This window comes from Mycteria americana, chromosome 11 (genome assembly GCF_035582795.1).
Source record: "Mycteria americana isolate JAX WOST 10 ecotype Jacksonville Zoo and Gardens chromosome 11, USCA_MyAme_1.0, whole genome shotgun sequence".
In the NCBI taxonomy this organism is placed as follows: Eukaryota; Metazoa; Chordata; class Aves; order Ciconiiformes; family Ciconiidae; genus Mycteria; species Mycteria americana.
In genome coordinates this window covers 9213119-9222432 of record NC_134375.1, presented here as the reverse complement: position 1 = coordinate 9222432, position 9314 = coordinate 9213119, and the positions used below count along the sequence as shown (strand labels likewise).

At 46.1% G+C, this 9314-nt stretch overlaps 1 long non-coding RNA gene across 1 annotated transcript; it reads left to right on the top strand.

Annotated features, from left to right (window-relative positions):
- The first annotated feature begins 151 nt into the window (after positions 1 to 151).
- On the top strand, positions 152 to 6090 carry LOC142415614 (uncharacterized). The gene is made up of 3 exons (XR_012777463.1): positions 152 to 1629; positions 3151 to 3719; positions 4859 to 6090. It is a non-coding gene; the product is annotated as an uncharacterized LOC142415614 (long non-coding RNA).
- The last annotated feature ends 3224 nt before the right edge of the window (positions 6091 to 9314 follow it).

Below are 9314 nucleotides of genomic sequence, written 5' to 3'. Positions count from 1 at the left end.
TGCGGGGTGGCCGAGCGCTGGGTTTGCGCCTCGCCGCTGGTGAGGGGTCCGCCGGGCTGCGCGCTGGGGCCTTCCCCCCCGGCTGACCCTCCGCGGCCGAGGGTGGTCTCAGCACACGCCCCAAGGCCTTTCCCGGTGGAGGGGGGGCGGGGGAAGGTGTGTGTGCTTCACCCGCTTATCTTCGAGCCGGGTGAGCTGTGGGGCTCGCTTCGGGCCCGTGCCCTGTGGGGGAGCCACCGGGGTTGGAAACCTCGCTTGCTGGGCACGGCTCCCCAGCCGACCCCAGGGGATCCGGGTCTCAGTAGGCCGGGGGAAGGCGGCTGGGGGGGCAGCTGTTGTATCAGGGTGCCCAGTTTGCCTACAGGCCTTTGAGATGAATCTGTTTGGGCTGGGAGTTAGTTGGTTCCCTGTTTCTTCCAGTTGAGCCAGTAAGCTCTGCTGATAACAAAAACTGAGCAGAGGTGTTGGAGCTGGAGGAAGCTGAGGAGCTGGCAGGCAGTGCAGGAGAGAGCTAGAAGGGTTGGAATCCATGCCATGTCTTCCTGCCACGATCTTCTGAGCATCTTTCTGGTGTCCCTGATGGCAAGAATTGCCCTAATCTCAGGATGCAGAGCCCTCGTGGTTGATGCAGTGCCTCCTTTGTGTCCTGATGAAGGGTACTTCCTGGAGGAAGTGGTTCATCTGTTGCCTTGTTTCCCTCCTTGCCCACCTGAGAAGGTTCAACAGCTGGAGCCAGCCTTAGGGGGACTTGGACATTGCTTTGCTTCATCAAAATAGAATTTTGTGTGTACAGAGGGGGCTGATGACAGTCAGCCCCTGCATGTGTCTCAAGGTTCCCTTGTGCAATGGGCACAGTAGCCTTTAACTGGCATTTGGGGATAGCCTATTTAATCTGGGTTCCCCTAAGGGAAACTGGGTGCCGTGCCAATCCTGGTATATGATCCTGTTAATAGGTGCCTCTTCCCATCCCCATTCCCTCCTCATTTGACAGCACTCACATTGCCAGCTAACTTCAGACCGACCTTTTTATGGACTACTCTTTGGTGTCCATAGAGGAAGGAGCTGCTTAACCCCTGTCAGTAAGCATGTCTCCAGGACTAGCTCGCTCTGTGAAGCATTTCAAGGAACCTGACTTTTTTTAATCAAGCAAACATTTGATACAAACTGATAAATGTTTTTAATGCATACAGCTTGGTACTGGTTCTTGACAGACAGGTGACAGCATGCATGGTCATGAGGCCCCGTGATAGTTTGTCCTGTGGGCAATGGGCGCACCTCCACGTCTGACATTATAGGAACATTGAGACAGAAGTTCATTTGTCTGAAGTCAGCAATTAAATTACCTATGTGGTTTGGACGCCAGCTTGGTGGGGCTCCAATCACAAATCGGTTATTCCTAGGTCATCGTTTCTTTTCATAATCTTTTTTTTACTGTCTAATAGAGATCCTTGTGGCCTACTACTTTTTTTCATGGTCCATTGGGAAGTTTGGCCTTTGTTTACAAAACACTGTTGGGTGTTTTGATCACAGTATGTGTGTGCTCCTTTTCCTAGAGCAGTATCTCCTTGCCCAAGGCAGAGAGCTCTTTGGATTTGGATGAGTCTATGGCCCCAGGTCTTGTTCTCTCAGGTGAGCACTGTTCAAGTGGGCATCGTGTTAATCAAAGTGCTTCAGGAGCTGCTTTTTTCCACTTTGGTAAACAGATAGCTTTTAATGGGTCGAGATCTTTGATTTTAATGAAGATGGTAGCCAACAAGCTCTACGACTAGCTATGAGGATCCTCAGTCTAACTCTCTGGAAACCACATCTTTTGAACATGTCCGTAGTGCTAACTTGTCATGTTCTCTTATCTTTGTCTCTTGTGTGTTATGGTTCAAAACAAAGTCTTCATCCTGACTTTCATGTTATGGCCAGGACCTAACTATGTGTCAGCTTCAAGGATGAGAAGGTAGTAGAGAAGTGCACCTCTTCTCACATGACATGTGGAGACTTCATTTATGAGTTAAAGCAACGTATTCTGAAACAATTAGTTTGGTCATAAACATAAGTCTTTTTTTTTTCCCCCCCAGTTTATTTTTTGCCAAGATAAGAGTCCATACAGGGGGAAAAAAGGTTTCTTAACTGATAGCCAGGAACAGCTGAAACATCCCAGAATATCTTTTGCAGATATTTTTATTGCAGAGAGACCTTTTGCAATCAATTCCACTTAAGTCAGGCAGGCTCTCAAGTGTGTTTACAGCTATCAGAAAAAACAAGAACAAAAACTAAGAGGAAATAATAGGAAGTAGTAGTTGATGAGATTTTTTTTTTCTTAGGGAATGTAACATGGGTTATATTTTTAGTCAAGCTATACACTTGATTGAAGAGTAAATGTAGTTTCTGTGCCAGGAAACTGAGACCTTACTTCTAACACCACAGCATAACATTATTTAGCAAAAGTGCTTCCATAACTTACCCAGCTCAAATGTTTTCTGTTAGTTAATTGTATCATGATTTGCTTTTATAAGTTTTTTTCTAGATACCATTCCCAGCTTCCAGACATGCTTACCAACATTATATGATGGTATGTCAATGTTGTCTTTGCTTTAGAACTATAAGCTGAGCAGCGTGAAGCATCTGTCTACCCCAGTAAGAATGTATTTGTGTGGTGGTGGTTTGTGTGTTGTTTAAAAAAAAAAAACCAAAACAAAAATCCCCAACAACTTACCTTTCCAAGCTGATTTGGATATCCAGCTCTTCTTAAAGTCAAGAACTTTTATCTGAATCCAGGCTGCTCAGATTCATAAAGGATGAAATTTAGCAGGTCAAGCCACTCCAAACATGTTAAATGTCTTCCCAGGTTCCTCATATGTGGCCTAATTAAGCAAATGGGAACTCTCCCAATGGTGCCAGTATAAAAAAAATGTAAAAGCAGCAGAGTCCAAATGAAAAGGAGATCTATTTCTTCCATTTAGGACATCATTATTCCTCTCTCCCCAGTCTACACAGCATTTAGGCCAAGTGCAGGCCTTGATGAAGTTAGTTTTTTGACCTGGCTCTCAAATGCCTGAAGGGCTGAAGTCCTAAAGGAAGTGGCCACCTCAAAAGCCAGTCCCTTAGCATCCTCCTTCCTGTTGCTGTAGCAATTAACTCACTTGCATCTCTCCACAGGTGTCAGCTTGCAGATGGACCCACGGGCGCTCTGTTGATCAGTGTTGCTGTCACAACAGCCCTAATGAGGGGGAGAACTCCAGTGCTCTGGACAGGGGATTTTCACAGAACAAGGAACAGCCCTTCCTCAGGGAGAGGGAAATCCAAAGCCTCTGATTTGCAGAGGGGGAGCAGAAGCTCCAGAAAGTTGCTGGCATCTAGTCAAACACAAGCTCTTAGCCATAGTTGGAGAAATGAAGCCTACGAGCCCCAGCTCAATGAAGCTGAAGTGTATGACACTGGCACAGGCGTGCTTGTGGCATAGGCACCTCCTAGACGGCATTGGTCAGGCTTCCCTGGCCCAAGGAGCAGCGAGCTCTGTATTCCCACCGAGAGAAACCCTGGTACAGAAACCATCAAGGTTCAGAGGAACATAGGCCTTCCAAGAACAGCCTGGGTCTCAAAGGTTATCCCCTGCCTCCCCAGATGCAGCAAGCGCTCTTCAAAATCGTACAGCAAAGTGACCAGAAATCTTTGTGTTCTGTATTCCCTGTCCAAGTACGGGATCCTCCTGGTCTCCTCATGTGAAGGTGATTTATTACCTGAACTGAAAGTTTCTCTCTCATCCCTACCCAGGAATCTGTATCCAGAAATCTGTACCTCTTGGAGACCCTGGCTTTTGGGCCTGACCGCTCCAGGCAGCAGTGACTTTCACAGCTCATCCCTTAATCCTGGTGTGACCCACCTTCCTCTCTCCCACAAATAGGGCACAAGCAGCTCCTCATGCAGTTCTGAAAACCCTTCCTATATTTAATTTTCTTTTTGTTGCAAGTCATTTATTTTTCTGCACAATTCTTTTAACTTGTATCTCAGTTGAAAGCTGCTTTGAATTTCAATTCACAATTATTTAGCTTCTTTCACACCAACATAGTGCCTTTGCTTTAAGCTTGTACATGGCATTCTCCTGGCTTTAAGTGCACAGTAGCTCCTATGGTGAGAAAATGCAATGCAAGTGAGTAAGTTTACCTTGTGGTATGTGCGGAGAGACTTAATTAAAAATCCTATCAGAAAAATCTCCAGTTTGACTAGCAGGCAGCAAGCAAGACCTGTGAAGTTCAGTTTATGCTCAAATACCAAATTTATCCAGAACTTTAGAGTTTTTAAATGGAGCAGAACAGGCAAAATTCAGAGATGTTTAGTAGGATCCAGCAATAACTCTACAGAAATTTTAAAGCTTTGTAAAAATTCAATTGTACAGTAAGGCATTTAATATTAACTCTTTTTGTGCAGTTTAAGATAATCTGATTGTTTTCTTCCTGTTTTCTGAATTTAGAAATATTTGGAAGGGCTCTAGTGAATTATACTGTGAGAAGGTGAAATAAAACCAGTTTCCTTTCTTCGTTTTAGAGGCTAAACTGAACAGAATATATTGATGCAACTTGATCCTGAAATAATTCAATTTCCCCACCACTTTACTAGTATTTCAAAATCTGTTTCTCTGTTAAGTGCCCCCCCCTCCAATTCTGGTTTTGTTTCAAGAACCAGCAAAAAAGCCCTTAAACTCTGCATGAGGCATAAACGTACTGCACATGCAACATGCCGCTTATATCCAAGGCTGGCTTGTCAGCAGAGGGAACACATCAGGGATAACATCCTACTGGGACTAAATTTTCATATGTGATTTCAGCCTGCCATTAAATGCTCAGTAAATCCACTATGTTTCTTACAGGCAGAAGGGAAGAACTAACAGATACCCCCTCAGTGTGAAACATGCTGTAGCTGAGCAGCAAGGGCAGACCTGCCAGTGACCTACAAGAACTTCCAGTCTTGCCTGAGCAGGACAGTGCCTCTGCTCTGCTCCCTTCCTGCTGCTACACTCTGGAGAAGCCAAATCACAGAAGGACCAGAGCAGGACACCAGGCATGTGCTTGTACAGCTGGAAGGGGAAGGAAGTCCTGGCCATGCCCTGCTGCTGGCTGTAAGGCTCACCCAAATCAGCTGCAGCAGGGCAGGATGAGAACTGAAGCTTTAGTAGCACGCAGTGCATTTGGCCAGGGGTCCTGTAACACCAGGAAACCGTCCTGGAGACTCCCCCTACCTACATGCAAAAAATGAGAGAAAATGCATAATATCTTCCGTTGAAATTCGAGTCCCCTGCTCCAAGTGACGCTAGGGCAGATTTTTAGGCTGCTTTTAGTGCTTTCTGACAGAGGAGGGAGCTGTCAGCTCACCATTGGAATTGCTCAGCAAGCAGAGATGCCCACCTGGGAGCTGGTTAAGCTGTCTGGGTGGCCCACCAAAGGAAGATGTTAAGCCTCACTTGCAGGAGGTGGACGCTAACCTGAAAGTGAGTGCTTAAATCTTTTGCTTTAAGTGCACGTATGGGGGGGTTTGTGTCCCTGTACAATGAAACCCACAATAACGAGTCTGCAGGGACAGTGGGAGCAGCAGGCCTGAGAAGCTGTTTGGAGGTGGAACATTTGGCAGTGGGGTCTTGCACTTTTTGTTGCTGTAGCAATGCCCCCCTCCGTTGCACCAAGATGCCCTGGAAAACTGCAGTCTGTGCAACACATTCCTGCTAATGGCTAGAGACAGAGCACCCTCCTCTGTGTCTGAGCGATGCAAGCAGCCCTTTTATCTGGGATACCTGCCAGGCAGCAGAAACAGGCAAGGAAAAAGCTAGGTTAAACTGGTCTGAGGTTGACTCAAGCCAACGTGAACTGGTCTGAAGTGGAATAGCAACCTGATCCCATCTGCCATTTCTCCTGGTGCAACTCGTCAGCAGCCTTCCTGCCTCAGCCAGTAGAGTGTGACAAAGTATGGCTTAATTACAACCCTGAAATAAAAAGAATTCCTTCATTAGATGTTGCTTTACGGCTGCATCAGTCGTCTTCTGTCCAGCTGCTCATGGCAGAGCTCCAAGTGGGCTGAATCGTGCTGGTTTGGCAGGTATGTGGGGTGGTGGTGGTTTCAGCGTGCAGCTGGGCAGAATGGGGCTCTGAGTCAGAAGCTCCTGGTGACGTTGCTAAATTCAATTTGCCACAAAGGTCTTTTTCTACTTCATACTGGAGCTGTCTTTATGCAGTCTTTCTGCCTTCAGAAATATGGCTCAGACCCAATTCTTGCGAGTCATATGCATTCATTCTTTAGCCGTTGGAAAAAGGCAAGTAAGAAAAAGTGGTGGCCGTGTTACATGTTTGTGGACTGGTTTCCACCGCACTTGTCTTCTGATAGCAGTTAGGTGACAAAGACTGAAAGTCAAGGCAGCCTGTCTTCCTACCCAGGATATTGTGCTTTATTTCTCCAGCCGCAAAGATAATCTCTATGTCAGATGACTTAATTTTAAATTGTAGTGAGACTCTGAACTGATGATTTAGGAGCACGCACTGTCTTTGTTGGGATTCTGATTTTGGTGTGTTGCTTTGTGCCCAAGAAAGATGGATTGTTACTTAGCTAAGGCTAAATGAGGAGGTAATACGGAATGCTGTATGAAACAGAATCTCTTTTCAGCCCCAGTCACTCCTCCAAATCCTATTCATCTTTCCCCAGGGTACTGGTGCTAGAACTCAGCAGTCTTTCCTCCACCTGAGTCGATGCACCAGCATCAGCTTAGTGCTAATGCTTAGTCTCAGTTCTGAGCTGGTCTGAATTAATGATAAATCTTGTGTGTCTTGTACAGCAGTGACTGACTCACATCAGCTCACTTGATCACTTATTCCAGGAAAATAACACTCAACTTTGCCAGAGAACTGTCCCTGACACACTGAAATATTTGTGAATTCAAAGCTTTTGCAACTCAGAATGGCAATTTCTGGAAGTTTTCCTCTAAAATTGTTCATATTGAAATGTGAGGATTGTACAAAGAGCCTTACTAGACTCTTCAGTTCGAGAAGAGTTTGAAATTGATCACTCGGACCAACAGGAGCCTTTGTTCCAGGCAACTTAGCTCAGACTAACGTAGAGTTGCACAAAAACCTCCCTAAGAAAAATCAAGGCATAAACTTGGGACTTAATCTCTCCATTTCGTGCTGAGTTTTTTTTAAGAGTATTTTAGCTTCAGTAGCTCAGGAAGGGCTGTATCTATCTGGAAAAAATGTCTTTTCCCAGTGACAGACTTAATGCAATCCTTTTGTGTTCTCTGTTGGTTTTTTTTTTTTTTTTGGACAAGAGGCAAAAGGTGCAGGAGCAAATACTGCAGAGGCATAAGACTTCCCCTCTTGTATGGGAGGAGCAAAGGTTTTGTAGTTAAATGGGAAAAAGGCTTGCTTTTAGGCTTCTGAGTTTTGGCAGAAGTCCCTGTGGGATGTGTATCACTGGCCCTCCCCAGCCTGTGCACAGTGTTGCATTTCTTCACAAAAATAGGACATTTGCTGGTACTGGAGTAAACAGAGAAAAATGGAGGGGATGTGCTTGGGGCGAGGGGGAGCAAACTGGATGTCACATGTGTGGTGAACGGCCCCAAGTTAACTGCTACCACTGTGTACCTCTATAATTTCAATGCACTTAGTAAGGCCATATCCCAGGGCCGAAGACCCTCCTGCTCTCTCGGAACTTCAGAGGGACTCTGTAAGGCTAGCTCAGATGTGGCTAGACTGACCCCTAAATGGCAGCAAGGACCAGTTAAATCTCAGAACTGCTTCATAAACTTCTAAAATCTAGGGAAATTGATTTACCTGCAAAAGCCAAGACAAAATATGCAACGTTGAGACAAAATATCATTTTGTTATTTGGAGATTCACCTCAACTCAATTTCTGACTTCACAGATGAGAGCAGAAGTTTCTGAAAAATAGCCTGGTCAGAAAAGCTGCCAACTTTCAGCAGAAAATGTGCTTTAGCAGTTTACATGCTTTCTGCAATTGGTCCCTTGTGCTCGGGCTTTTTTGCACTCAAGTGTCACAAAATACTTGTGACAACCTGTGACACATTTGTCCACCATTGCTCCTCTCTCTTTCCTCTGGGCTGCATCTCAGTCCTTACCCTTTTCCAGCTTTGTCTATTGAGACTGCAACAAAACCCAGCAATTCTGAGCCATGATCTGCACCCCAGGCAGATTTTTTCCAGCAGTCACCAAAATGGGTGGAATTCTCTCCATTTTCCTTAGATATCTGTGCCTGAGTTAGTTGTCTGTTCCTAGCATAGAAAGGCAGAGATAAAATTGAGGCATGGTTTACCTTAGCCTAAAATAGAATATGTGCCTACTGAGAATTGTGGCCTGGAGGGGCCTTTGTGACTCAACTGGAACCAACACAGCTGCACCATGACCTACATCCATGGTCTACCTAAAAGTCATTGAGTTGATGGCAGTCCCATGCAGCTAGATAGGCAGTAGCTTGTTCGAGTCTCGCTGTTGTTACTGGTCTCATCCCTGAAGAGCACAGGTATCTTGTATGGAGGTCTCCAGTTCAGAATTACAGACTGGTTGAAGTGGGAAGGGACCTCTGGAGGTCATCTTGTCCAACCCCCTGCTCCAGCAGTGTCACCCAGAGCTGATTTTCCAGGACTGTGTCCAGGCGGCTTTTGAATATCTCCAAGGATGAAGACTCCACAACCTCCCTGAGCAACCTGTGCCAGCGCTTGGTCACCTTCACAGTAAAAAAGTGTTTCTTGATGTACAGAGGGAACCACCCGTGTTTCAATTTGTGCCCATTGCCCATTGTCCTGTCACTGGGTACCACTGAAAAGAACCTGGATCCATCCTCTTTGCACCCTCCCTTCAGGTATTTATATACATTGGTAAGATCTCCCTGAGCCTTCTCCAGTCTGAACAGTCCCAGCTCTCTCAGCCTCTCCTCATAGGAGAGATGCTCCAGTCCCTTAATGACCTTAGTGGCCCTTCACTGGACTCTCTCCAGCATGTCCATGTCTCTGTTGTACTGGGGAGCCCAGAACTGGACCCAGCATTCCAGGCATGGCCTCACCAGTGCTGAGTCAAGGGGAGGGATCACTTCCCTCGACCCACTGGCAATGCGTTGCCCAAAGTGGAGTTGGGACCAAGGTCAGCTGCATCTGGAGGGGCTCAGACTCCCCATCAAACACTGTTGCTTAGGAGCAAGCCAGAGAAATTGTGTGCGTGTGCTTTTACCCCCGGGAAATGAAGGCACTGAGATTGAGCCTGACCAAGGCAAGGAGGGGAGAGGGGTGAAGCTGTATTATGCAGAGGAGGGGAATGCAATTTCTAGTGGTC